The sequence below is a fragment of the Prunus mume genome, linkage group LG5 (assembly GCF_029339155.1).
Source record: "Prunus mume cultivar Tortuosa linkage group LG5, ASM2933915v1, whole genome shotgun sequence".
Taxonomy (NCBI): domain Eukaryota; kingdom Viridiplantae; phylum Streptophyta; class Magnoliopsida; order Rosales; family Rosaceae; genus Prunus; species Prunus mume.
In genome coordinates, this window is record NC_142702.1 from 18,216,070 (window position 1) to 18,231,031 (window position 14,962).

The following is a 14,962-nucleotide window of genomic DNA, read 5'->3' on the forward strand; positions in this document are numbered from 1 at the left end:
AGTCCAGTCACAAATCTCCACAAGACTGTGTATTGTATCAGCGTCGATGGCCACTGATGTTGAAATGACAACACTGACCCCCCCCCCCTCTCTCCCCTCTCCAAATTTTTTCGGCTTTCTGGGCTTCTGTGGAAAACGACCTTCTTCAACAAAATTTGTCATGCATGTTGGATTTTAGGGCACTGAACCCCCCACGTTTGTTTATTTGCTTAAATTTTGCATGCACGTTGCACCAAGATATATAAGTATCCCTTAGACATAGTTCAATGAATCGAAGCCATGTAAGTGTGCTTTCTGGCTAAAGAACTGTCTTTGTAGACGTTGAAAACGAGAGGTCGGAGAATAAAATGACTTTGGCTTTGCATCGAACCAAAAAAGCAAAAAAAGAGAAAGTGTTCAATCATAAATTCGTTGCCTTTCTTTATTTTATTGGTTTTGCCCGGCTCAGTAGCATAAAAGAAATCGGTAGCATAAAAGGAAATGGCTCGGCTAAGTGGGAATGAGAATTGTCTTTCTCGATAATGAACATTAGTAGTTTGTATGAAAAATCCCCTCTTCTTATAGTTTAGACTATCATTTGTATTAAATTATGTAATTTCACTTAAAATTTAGGCAAATCTCAAAATTTCATTGTGCACTTGGAGGCTATATATAATATTTTAACAGACAAGTAGCATTAATCTCAAAATGTGATGTGTAAGTCTCTCACATGCCACGCTTTTTCCCTCCAAAAAAAAAAAAAACGTGTAAGTCATGCCTGGAGAGTCATCTTTGATAATGAATGGTTCATTCATCGTAGATAATGCATGGGACACTATAGTTCTTCTTCTAACTAGAGTTAACTATCTTACTTAGTAGGGTTTAGAGGTCCCAAAATCAAAATAGGATATACATATATATATATATATATATATATAAAGATTCTTTTTACCATTCACCAAAAAATCGCATGTGGGTCTAACCATCATTTCAATTCGATGATCTTAATGGTTCATTGAAGGATCATTCTAACAAAAAATCACCATAATTCAAAGTCATTTTCAGTCATCTAATAATAGCACAACAAATAGACAAACACAATATTTTCGTTAAAACAATGAAATATTCATGATGATAATCAATTAGCCAAACTATTTCAAGATTTTACTGGTTTTTTTTTTCCATTTATGATTCTGAAAGTTGGATCTAAAAATAAGACAGTTCATATTGTTGAACTATATTGCGGAATGCTCCAAAAAGAAGAGCAATGGTAAGCAGAAAAAAATAATTTAACCAGAGAAAAATTGAAAATCGAAACCTATATATTTATTATAAAAATTAACTAGTTCTCTCATATATATTACATCCTGATAATTCACATAATACGAACAACGATTCAAAATATTAACACTTTTTTAATTTTATAATATAACATATAACATACCATAGTACAAATCTTACCAATAATAAAAATATTGGAACAAAAGTTTCTGCAAAAAATTATCAACTACTTGAAATTATCTCTTTCCAAAATGAAAATAAAAACCTATACAAACTATCAAGTTTAAGAATATTTATTATAAGAGGGCTAAGGGCCAGTTTGATATTGTTGTGCTGTAAAAATAATCGTTGTCAGATTTGCTGTAAGAGAAATCAGCTATGAGATAAAGTAGTTTCACGTTTGGTAAACTTTTTGTTTAAAATGTTGTTGGTGTTGATTCCCGCATAATCAAAAAATGATTGTCTCATAATCATTAAACCCAACGCCTATTTTAAACTGATTCCTGCATAATTAGAAAATGAAAGCACCTTATTAGCTGTTTTCCCTTATAGCATTCTCTCACAGCAATTTTTAATAATAAGTGATTTTCTCATAGTTTACCAAACAGGGCTGGGCTTCCCAATTTTTTAAAAAATCACTTATTACCCCAAATAAATAATGCCAAATGGGCACTAAATAAGCCGAACTCTAAAATTGGAAAAAATAAATAAATAAATAAATTACCAATGCGGTGTTAGTTGGATTTTCTCAAGCCTTTGGTGTGCTTCCAAGTGGTCCTGAATCCAAATTCTCATAATACCCATGTGTATGAGTTTTCCCCTTCTTAACTTTGGGGAAAAAAATATATCCTCAAAACAAAGGAATTCTTTTGCGAAATAAAATAAACTTTGAATTCCTTTTAAATGGAGGTTTAAAATATTTTTTGCATTATTAAAATCATTATTGGTTGAGAACACAATTTCTAACTCTTGGAGGGAGAGGAGAATATAGGTAAATATAAAAAATTATGGCATGAAGAATAACAACATAAAATAATATTTTATTATTATTTATAAATAGTTTTAGTAATGTCCTTATTAAGGGCAAAACGACGGTAGCACTTATTTGTGACCTCCACTTCCAAGTGATTGGTCGCTGCTCTCTTCCACTTTGACCCCAATTCTTCTGTTGGGAACACTTGGCCTCTATGCAGTTAAAAAACGGCGCAGAGGGTCAATTTGGTCATTTTCACTTAAACCGACGGAGAAATTGTTCAGTATGGACGGCGCTACCCCAGACTCTATTTACGTCAACAACGAAAGTTGTAGTAAGTACAACGCCATATGCTAGCAGGACGAGGTCGGTGCAGACAAAGGCACGCGCACGTAATTATGGGTCGGTACCGAGGGTACTCCTGTCTTTCTGTACCACCCAATGAGAAGAAAACAATCTTGGCCTTTTTGGGTTGCGTCAGCTTGCTCAAGCAAACATGGGCCGGTGGTCTACGTATAGAAGAACCACCTGCTCCTGCTGCTGTGACTGTGAGTGCTCTAAAGCTGTATTGCTATGTGTTTAGAGAGAGAGAGAGAGAGAGAATGGTACGATGATTTTACTATTTTACCCTTGGTGCGTTATAGATGAGCCGAAATTACTTATATTTCCATTCATGATAGAACGGTCATAGCTTCGACTCAAATGAACAACGATGACCTGTCACATTTATGATGAGGGCGCTGAGGAGAGTGAAGCAGCTCCTGAGTGCGGGTGTTTAGGGTGCGCTTGGGTGGGCTGAGATATTAATTTTGGGCTATAAAAAATCGAGTCATCTGGACTATATAGATCCGTCCCCTGGTAGTGGTGTAGCTTTATTGTGAGTGCGAAAAAATCTTATAAACATTTCACTGTTTGTGGAAGGAAAAAAAACAGAAGGATAGAACGGTCACCAAAATCAGCTGATTAATTAGTTTCTCTCAATTTGTAATTCCCCCAATTTGGGGGCAAAATACATTTTGTATATACAAAGGGGACAATTAAAACGATGTCGTTAGTTGTTTCTCTCTCTAAAGTTTGTTTAGCAGTGTCTACCTAACAATCTCTTCGCGGTGGCTTTGAACGGACACTTTCTGCTGACGAAATTATCGACCAGGTGGAGGTACGTGCTGAGCTCGTGACACGTGGACACGTTGGTGCCGTTCACGTACGGAGAGTCCTTGCTGCTTAGCCTCAGCTCCTTCCCTACTTCCGCGTACACCCACTGTGTGTCCTCCACCTTCTTCTGGAGCCAGTTCTGGATCTCCACCCTCTTGTGGGCCCCGCGGTCGCAGGCCACATGACGCCTTTCGTTTTCGTCGATTACGAAACCGGGGACTTTAGTTATGACGTCGTCGGAGTTGACAATGCGTAACACTTTGGCGCCTTTCTTTTCCAGGTGGCGCCGGAAGCTCCGATTGCCAACACGTGGCCCGCCGAACGACATGACGGTGACGAGCGGGGACCGGTTGAACGTTGTTTTGATGTCGTAGGCTACGAGAGTAGCAAGTGCAGCTCCGAGGCTGTGGCCGGTGATGGTCAGGCTGAGTGGCTCGTCGCCGTACGATTGAAGCAAACGTGCAATCTCTTCACGTACCATTTGTTGCAAGCTTGGCATTAAGTGGGTCCCTGAGGTGTAGAGGCTCAAGAAACCACTTTCCACCATTGGCTCGCACTCGTTTAGACCTGAATTGTTATTCGTTCTAGACGGGAGGTGCGTGAGAGTAGCCCGAAGATTCTCGAGCCACTCTAAGCACGTGGCAGTGCCTCGGAAGGAGATCACCACGTCTCGCCTCCCTAGCCTAGCGATTTCGTTCTTGTCCTGGCACACCGCCACGTAGCCAATCCAACTGGACTGCGTGGCGACCCAGCTGGGAGCCTTTTCGATCCACCGTGGCAGCTGGATGCCAGACGTAGCACGTAGATTTTTCGTTAGGCGGTAGCCAGTTGCCGGGAGCTCGCAGTTTTCGAACAAGGAGCTCTTGGGGTACTTGCAGGTTGCGTAGGACGGTGAATCCGGGTCAAAGTCAAACGCCTTGTATGCGGCATCGACGAACTGCCCGTACCGGAGAATCTCGCAGCGTAAGTTGTCGTCCAGTGGGTCTAGAAGGCCTTCCCAGTTCTTGACGCCTTGGTACTCTTCCCAGATTTTGCGAATGGGTTGTTTTGTGGCGGTGACAGCGGTGGTGGTGGTGATGGGCTGGGTGAGTGTTAGAGAGCTGAGGGAAACTGGGTTGAGCAGCTGCTCCCAGTTGGGTAGGTTTTGTGTGAAAGTGGCCTGATTGGGGGTTGAGGATGTTGGTGATTGAGTGAGAGTGCAGCAGCAGCTGATTATGGTCTTGAATTTTTGGGTAGGGACGATGAGTGTGGAGGGATTTGGAGTAGTTATGGGTTTGATAGAGAGCCTCATTGTGAGCTGTAGGGGGTTATGTGGGTATGTACAGATTTGGATCACTTGGGTGGCTCTCCAATGGCGAGAGAGGATACAATACCAGAAAGAGAAGAGACTAGAGTTCTCTAACAGTCTCTCTCCCTTTCTAAGTGGGGGGCTGGCAATTTGTAGTTGCATTTTGAAGGGGAGGGGGATGGGCCTTTTATAATTACAAAAAGTGCATATGGAGAGAGAGCGAGAGAGAGAGGAGATATATACGTAGATAGTGCTTAATTTGATGAGGACAAAATTTGAAAAACGAAAATTGGAAAAGAGGAAAGTGTTTCGCACATGTACTTTAAAAGCAGAGGAGAGGAGAGAAGAGCAGAGCAGAGTGAGACTTTTGTGAAAGTCTCTATTCCTTTTGATCAAAAAGAGAGAGAGAGAGAGAGAGAGAGAAATGAAAAAGGTTGAGAGAGAGAGAGAGGGTTATGTGACCTTGCAATTTGGGTTCATGAATGTATGGAGTAATTTTTTGATGTCACGGTTTATTTATGTCATAATATATATTTATGTACTTTAAGTATTTAATATTCATTAATATTATAATAAATAAATTAATAACATCACGTAATAGTGTGATTGTCATACTAAAAAATTCTCATTTGTATGAAATTATGACATAATTTTTAACCAATTGAATTGATGCAAATACAACAAGATAATTTGCATAGCCAGTAATTTTATTACCATAAATGATATTATTGGGGAGAGAACCAAACACAAAACGTACTCATAGGTAGATTCTTTTAATCACTTTAGAAATAAACTTCTCGCCCTAAATTTTAATTAATAGACATATAACATATTTATAATGCAACGGAGTTTTAACGAAAATAAATTGTAAACAATGAGCTGGAATTAAAAACTACTGATTATATTTAAGAAATAGAAAATGGTCATCAAATTTGGACATATATAGGATCCATAGACAATACTTGATTTATTTAGAATAAATAAAAAACCACAAAAGGTTTTTGCCGGATGCATGAGATGTGTATATATTATCTAGGTTTGATTGGTTGGTGAGGGAAGATGAGAGAAGTCGTAACAGAAAAACCGCACTGAGAGATGGACGGTAAGACGATGAGTTAGAAGATATGGGGAAGGAAGGTGGGGTCAGAATCACATCCAATGACTTTCTTCTAATTTCCAATCAAAATGCACTACCGGCAGGCCCCTCTCAATTATAAACCGCTAAAGGACAGCTGCGACTCACCGTAGAATATCTCAGCTTGCGCTGGCTGACTCCGACGACTCGCTCGGCTCCGCTTGGTTTGGCGGTTAAAGCTGCGAACGGTGTGTCGTTTTTTTCACTGCATGTCCACGTAGGCACAGCCGCACGGCACGGGGATTGTTGGGCTAAACTGGGTCTTGGGTCACGGAACTGGTTTGTGAGTTTTAACGTAAGAAATCAAAGAACAATGAAGTTGCAATTTTAAATGCCGACCTCACGCTTCAATTCAACTAGTCTTTCAGAAAAATAAAACCTCATGCTTCAATTCTGTGCATGGGCGGGTGTGCCCTCGTGCTCATTTTTAATTCTCCAAAACCCTAAAATAGAAATATGCATATATGTTTATATATCGATCGAAAATTAGAAACGAGTTAAGTCAGTTGGGCATAGGAATGAATTTACCTCTATTCAAGTTTGAATACCCTTCTCTATGTATTAGAATTAAGGCAATGGACTTAACATTCGTAGTGGGACCAACGTGGTCCTGGACCCCCACTCAAGTTTTTTTATATTTTAAAAGTAATATATTGTTATGTATTTCTATATGTATATTATTTCAAATACTTTACGTTTTGATATGTACTCACAAGTATTGTACGGATCTATAAAGACACAATAAAGTGCTTCAAATTGCTCATTTGCTCAGTTGATGGCGGTGCAATCCAAGTGTACCAGATTACCTTATTTTCATTTTCATATTTAAGTAAATGTCTTTGTTCATTTTCACTTTCATTTATTTTTATATTACTCTATTTACTTAAGTTTATAATGTAAATAAGGAAGTACTCCCATATTTGGATTCAAATAAAAATACTAGAAAATCAAATTCCCACCAAATCAAAATATAAAAAATCGGTTTTAGTGCAAAATGCGATTTATGCTAAAAATGATGGCTTATTAAGTCAATATATACTTTATACTAAATCTCATACAATCAAGTTTTCTTATTTGATGTGTAAGGAATAAAAGCCGCAAAAAATTATCTTGAGAAAATAATTATTTCGAAAAACCATTTTTCATATTTAGTCAATATTTTTATATAAAACATTTTTTCATGTATGATATGAATGCATGAAGGGACCTAAGGTTTTTTTTAGTTTGTGAAATTTTGATTTTTTCTTTCTATTGGGTTTAATAGGGGAAAAGGCTTTAAAGATATTTGCTAAATCGCTAGTCTTTGTCTATCTCTTACAATTTTTCTTGCTTAAAATGTATTTGTCTATCCCTTTGTCGAGGACAATTATAATTGCAACCAATAAGCAATAAATTCTTGACATATGTGATATATATATATATACTATTTTTCGTATGTATTGTGAGTTCGAACTTTTGATTCTTTATCATTTGTAAAAGGCCCCCACACATATGAAATCCTGGCTTCGCCACTGAGTGGGACTCTAAACGGTGTCCCTCAAATAAAATAATTTGAGAGTTCCATCAATAGAATGAGACTATATATATATATATATATATAAACTTCTCATATGCGGATATCCGGACATTATTATCGTCGGATGTCATTTATTTTGTATTACCTCCTCCGTACTTTATTGCCTATTTACAATGACATATGCACAATAATAACGTGTGGACATTAAATTTAAAAAATCAATATTCTATTTTTACTTTTTGAAAACATGTAGCAATCATTACTTCAATTTCTCTCTCCTTGGGTGTGCCTCTTCATTTCTATTGCTCTTCCTTGCACATATTTCTTCTTTCCACAAAGAACTCTCTCCCACTCCATTATTCTCTTATGTCTTCGTCTCTTCCTTAAGTTTCTTCATCATTTCTTGTTGGACTTGTCGGAAAAGTGAAACCTTTGCAATGTCGGAAGTTTCTTCACCATTAGTTGTGGAGTCATCACGCACCTCTAGCCCTTATCTCCATCAAGTCAGAACCATTATATGTTTAGTGTCAGTAGCTCTTTTGCATTTATATTGTCTTCTTCTTTATTTATTTTTTAATTTGAATCACATAAATTACACCAGCATAACACCACTTGAATTGGTGTCCTCCGTTCATTTATTGCATCAATTCATTATGAATTGGTATCATTAAATTTAAGTCTAGAGTTAAATTAGTGGTACTCTTAAATTATAAATTAGAGAGATGGGAAAAAAAAAAATCAATTAGCCTGGAGCAACGGATGAATAATTATTTATAAATAATTATATAATTATTCATTGAGTTATGACTGAACTTGGTTTGATTTCTTTCTTTGAGTTATGACTGAATTTGGTTTGATTTCTTCATATGCAGATGGTTGGGACTACTGAGTATTTTTGCACTTTCAACTGTTGTAGACAATTTCATGCTGAAAAAGAAAGAAGAATGATGTGAGCAATTACTTTTGGTTAATGATTGATGGATTGTTGCATCTATCAAGCTCTAGTGTTGTTTCTGGAATGAGAAATGGGATTTTTTTAACATCGTTTGACTTTGCTAATGTATGCAATCCATATGTTTATTAATCTTGTCAACTCTGATGAATATAGCTGAAAAACAATGGTTTCAACTATAAAAAAATATATATTGTGTTTTGTTGAACGAATAAGTTCATTAGAAGAGAAAATGGAGATCATTGGAGTGAGATTGAAAAACATTGTAAAGAAACAAAGAGAAAAACAATCATGAAAAAGTGTGATGAGAAATTACAAAATTACAAAATTAAAAAATTAAATTGGTGAAGATAGATGAAATGAAACTACAAAATGGAAGAATCATTCAAAAGTTCAATGGATCGAAAAAAAAGAGTAAAAGAAAGCATATTGTAGAGATTATATTATTATTAAGTAGGGAGGTTATTGAAGAGGAACGGAAAGAAAAAAAGCAATCACTAGCTAGCTAGTAACCCAAAAAAAAAAAAAAAACCAAAGCCTAAAATAATTGCGTAGCAAAAAGAGTAACTGAAGAGAAGAATAAAAGTTAGGGGTTTTGTGAAAGCCCAACTAAAGTACCGAAGAGTTTTAGATGAAAAAAAAAATGTCTTTGTATTTTCAAGAATGTAATTAAAGAGGAGAGAGAGTTGGAAAAGGTAACCATGTGGTTGACTTATATATATGTATATTATTGGGGACACCTTTTAAGGTTCCCTACGATATTTTTTTCAACAAGTAATTTTTCAAGTTTTCATTCATAGATCATCCTTGCAAAACATCATATAAATTAAAAAAATTTAAGGTATCTAATTGGGACTAACAAAATAGAAGAACATTGTGCTTCAAAAACAAGTCTATAATAACAATTATCTAATTCAGTGGTAAAAGGGTTTCGGATTCAAGTGATTTTTTGCAGAGATGATTAATATCTAAAAATTAGAGAATTCGGATCATTGAAATACAATATGTGGTGTGTCATACAAGAGCATCCCTGAAATAAATTTATTTGAAGAATCCCAACTGAAACTCTTTGTGCCCCTCCCCTTCTTTTTTGGTAGAAAGGCTACTTAAGCTTATGGCACCCCTAATCAATACTCGTCAAAATTCCAATATGAATATACTACTACATTTTCCCCAAAAAGAAAAAACCACCGATTTCAATCTAGTACTCTCTTGTAGGTAATAGTTTACCCAATAGGAAAACAAAGTATATCTAGTTCCACCCTAATACCAATTACATATTCTAATATCAAACACTTGCGTACATATATATATATATATATATATATATACACACACATATATATATATATATATATAAGTAATACAACATTTTTAAGTAAAAAAAGAAATATGCTGTATATTTTCTCAAATGTTAGTGACAAAATGATGTGGCAAGACATGACAATATTATGTTAAGTTTCAGTATAGAATAGATATGGGAAAATTGAAATACTGCACTAGTTCATTGGAATTTAAACTCGAGTGGAAAAATTGAAATACTGCACTCTCTTTTTTTCCCATCATGCTTGGTGCTGTAATATATTTCATATTTCTTTCCTCCTCCAATGGAAGGAAGCTTTAAATATCTCAAAGAAAAATTTATAATGTCACATATCTTGCAATTGTAGGCCAGCCCACTTCTTCCTTTACTCCCTAACTTTTATGTGGGAGATCAGAAAACGTTAAAGCTTGAAATTATATTAGATTTTTTGCTATTATCTTATATAAAGGTAGGTCTTTTTACTATTATTCAAGTGTTCCATTTCTCAGGGGCAGATCCAAACGCCATTGTGATATATGTCCCCCGGGAATGGCAAAGTCACCACTTTTTTTTGGTTGAGGGACATAATAATATTGAGTTGGAATATAATGTTAGCATATGGCTGCATAATCTAACCCACTTGTGAAAAGGAACTGTAGTAGTGATTAATTATAAGGATTTTTGTAGAAATGTCACCTGAACTTATACTTCAGTTTCAATTTGTCACCTTAAAGAAAATTTTAAGAGAAATGTCACCTTAATTTTTCAAAATCCATGATTTGTCATCTGACTTTAACACCATCCAATTTTCCATCCATTTTAAGGGTATTTAGTCTTTTCATTTTTAAGGAAAAAAAAAAAAGAGAGAAGAAAGAGACCTCTCTTTCCCTCTCTCCCCCACCCCCAAAACACATCACACAGGACCCTCTCTCTCTATACCAAAAAGAAAAAATAAGAAGAAAAAGGTGACTGGGTTTGGGTGGGTTGAGGGAATTTGTGTGTGGAGGGTAGGTGGTAGAGAGAGAAGGAGGAAGGGGAAGAGTGAAGGGGGAATGGTAGAAGGGGATGTGAAGAGGGAATGGAGAATGGATTTCAAGGTGGATGGTGTTGGTCGGACCCGTCGGTGGCGCACTTGGGATGGAGGAAGGTGAAATTTTTTTTTAATACAATTTTTTATATAATGATTTTTTTCTTTTTAAAATACCCTTGAAAATGGAAAGACTGAAATACCCTTTAAAATGGATGGAAAATTGGATTATGTTAAAGTCATATGACAAATCATGAATTTTGAAAAATTAAGGTGACATTTCTCTTAACTTTTTCTTTAAGGTGACAAATTAAAACTGAGGTATAATTCAGGTAACATTTCTACAAAAATCCCTATAATTAATCACTACTACAGTTTTCCTTTCCACAAGTGGGTTAGATTATGCAACCATATATGCTACATTATTTAGCTTTAACACATCTTTTGTACTTCTTTATAAATACTTCTATATTGAGAAGAATACAAATATGAGATATATATAAGCATATCTGAAAATTCCCACATACTTTATTTGACACCTCTCTCTCTCTCTCTCTCTAATAAAATGGAAATCAATTTCCAAATGTTTGAACCAAGAATGAAGCACTGGATTGGCACTCAGAGTCAATGCTGATAAATTGTCACTGTGAATAACTAATGCCTCAGGTGGAGCTATATGAAAATCATAAATGATATGTCGAATCCATTACACATCGGCTGCGCAGTGAGCTAAAGCTCGACACTCAGCCTCGGTAGAACTTTGAGACACAAATGCATGTTAACATGAGGAGATTGAGATTATACACTCGAGTCCCGACCTTCTATTTCAAGGGTTTTATTTTTGGTAACAACAACAACAACAAAACACGTTTATAAAAATGATAATAATAATAATAATAAAAAGGAAACACATGAAACATAACCAGCAATATATGAAAAAACAAATATTTATCTATTTCTTGCTATGTTTTTCTTTCAGTTTATAAGGTTTTGGAATTTTCTTTCAGTTTACACAAAATTACTAAAAATAAAATAAAAAATCTCATAGGAGAGCTCTTGATAGATTCATTGTTAAAGAATCACATGCATCATTAATGAAGATTATGGCATTAATTTATGGTTAATTATTGTTTTTAATATTTTCATGCTAGATTATGTGAGGGCCTCAATTTATGTTTCGTAAAGAGCTCTCAAAATCTAAAGACCGACCATGATAGGCAAATACACTAATTTCTAATAAACACTAAAACACTAAAACACTAAAACTATTACGGTGAAACATTAAAAAAATCCAAAAAATACACTTAATAAAATAAGGTAGTAAGAGACAACAAATGAATATAATGAGGTAAAATAGTAACACAATTATAATCTAAATAAAATAATTAAAAACACAAAACCCACATTTTGAATGTGGCAGCTATCCCACTACTCCACCCTTTAAAAAAATTGTTTTCATAATTAATTTCCAGAAATGCACAGGCAATTTTTCCTGATAAACTCACAAGCCTTATTGTTGATTCTGACAACGATCATGCACAGGCAATCTCAGCACCCCTTTTGCCTAGTAGATTCTGAGTTCATAATTAACAAGGGCCCACTAGTTGCTTGATTTTGAACCAATCAAATGGATTTAATTTCCACGAGTATATATATATATATATATATATATATATATATATATATAGAACAGGACAGCTGTTTATGCATTTTTGCTCTTTTTGGCCCTAGCAAGAGCCACATAGACATAAAACACATCCACAGGGTGCACCTTTATGTGGAAACATGACACGAGCCGCATACAAAGCCATATTAAGCCAAAGTAAAGCCGAGTGGACTTGAAAGCCGTCTAGTAAAAACCCCAAAAACTTCCAAACAGTTTGATGATTAATCCTATAAATCACCCTTTCAAGCCTGATTATATTAACTCTAATCCACCTTAATTAGCGTTAAGCTTTCCGGCATGAGATATGAACCTAACTCATTCGTATGGATCACTAGGATGTTAAAATTGATCAACATTCAAACTGAAATTACTTTGCAATGAGTGAAGAACGATGCGATGTCTAAAATACGAACGACTATCTCCAGTGCTTAGAGGAAAGTATACTCTCACAATGACTATCTAGGTACTCAATGTGGTGCTCAATTTGGTCATCCATACTCATAATGTCACTCAATATGATTCACTTAAATGTTTGTCGTAATTCGACTACATGTGGGAAGGCATATAGATATAGTTGAGAGATATTAAAAAAAAAATTATGGCATTAGATATTATACAAACCTTTGAACCAAAGCCCTAATATAACTTGCATTTCACATGTTGTAATTGATCTAATTATAGCGGAAAACTCACATGTGTTATGATGGTATTAAAGCAGGTAATTTTACATGTTTGTCTTAATTCAACACATGCACATGCATGTTATATAGAAGGTGCTTTGAAAGATATTTGAAAGAAGAAAGAAATTAAAAAAAAATTCTGACATTAGATATTACCCAAGCCCACATGATATCCTTCGTACAAAAATCCCATTTGTGTCCCGAAAAAACTGAGTTGCTTAAAGACCACTGTTTGTTATTATTCTCCATAGAGTTCCAAAGTACCACAAGAGAAAAGGGACAGTGAGAAGTGGAAGTACTGAGAGAGATGCATGCCATAATAGCATTTGTGGTCTGCTCACTGTCCACATTCCTGGTCCTTGCTCCCTCAACTCCTGCTATTTTCGGAAATCACAACCTGACAAAAGAACTTGCCCACTTCGTTTAATTATTTTCTCCATCTCATTTGCATTTTTTTTCCTCTAAAATGAGACATTTTTTGTAGGTTCCAAGTACACCATACCGATGTACCATCCAATATACATAAGACATGTATAATTTTTTTTTTTAATTTCAAAAAAGCATTGCAGTAAGTTGGTCTAAACCACATGTCTTATGTATATTAGATGAAACAACAAATGGCTGGTGTACCCGAAACATGCAAAAATTTCTCTCCCAGAAAAAATGTGTATCAAACTCCTCAAATTACAATTCAACTTCATGCCCCCTAAGCCATCATTGATACAATCTTTAGCCAGCAAATGGGAAATATGAAAAGCTCGAGCAACTTCATTTTCAGCTATTCGTTTTCTGATTGCTTCATACATAAGGTTAAACAAGCAATTAATTAACAACTAAAAGTTGGGTAAGGGGAACTGTGTTTTCTAAATGAGAAATTTTTTGGGTAAGGGAAACTGTGTTTTCTAAGGAAAAATAACCAACAAATTTCTTTTGTGCCCCTCATAATTGTAAGTCGCTTTCAGTTCCTTCATTTTTTTTCTTCTACCCTCAGTGTCAGTAGCCAGAACCTAATGTAGTGCTTATTTATTTGACAGCTAGCCAGAAAAATAATTATTTATTTTCTGGGTGGCATGGGTCAAAGCAAAAACAAAAGACTGGTGTGCATCACATACCAATCATTTGAACCGGCAGCAGTATGAAAGTTACTAGGTCAACCTTTCTGGTAGCTAGTAATTATAACAAAAGTGAAAGCAAGATCAAAACATATTCAAACCGTAAGGGCATCCACTGTACAGCACTCTACATATCGACAAGCAAAGGTTCTAAGGCCAACTTAGGTGATATTTTAATTCGGGTCATGAGTTATATTACTATATGGATCTAGTCCAGTTAAAAAGGACCTTAATTTACAGATCCAACAGTCTTCGATTCAAATTCCCATGACACTTTGGTAGTTTGTGTAAAAAATTCTCATCTTTTTGTATTATTAGACTATCACTTATATTAAAAAAAGAATTAAAAAAACAGAGCTTTAAATGTGAATTCAATGCTAAAGAACAATATTAAACCTACCAAGAAACAAGAAACTGAGTCAAATTCTTGGTAACTAGCCTTCCAACACGACACATGTTTGACATTGGGACTTTTTTTTTCTTTAATTAATTTGTATGGCTTATTTATGTTATTTCCCATACTTCATTGTTTTTTTTTTTCATATATAGGTTGAAACATAGGAATAAATGTTCGTACGTATATATGTCTGGGTGTGATTGCAAAGAGTATTATTAATGGGGTTGTTCTGGCAATGAATCATACAAGCATCTTTTTGGATGAATGATTGAAGTACTTCGATTATTATTATTCATTCAATGCGATATGATGAAGTCCATTAAAAACGGATCTTCAGACCCTTCGGCAATGTTCACCATATCCATTATTGGGACTTTCTGTGGGGTTTTGATGTTCTGTTCTGCTACACCTTCCAACAATCCATAGCTCCTCTAACGAAAAATGTTATTTTGTTAAACAGTTTTTTATAATAGAAGATACGTTTATATTGTCAAACTG

The 14,962-nt window shown here is 35.2% G+C and overlaps 1 pseudogene; it reads right to left on the reverse strand.

The window, feature by feature from the left end:
• Positions 1-3,072: 3,072 nt before the first annotated feature.
• On the reverse strand, positions 3,073-4,845 carry LOC103331659 (phospholipase A(1) DAD1, chloroplastic pseudogene; annotated as a pseudogene).
• Positions 4,846-14,962: the final 10,117 nt, after the last annotated feature.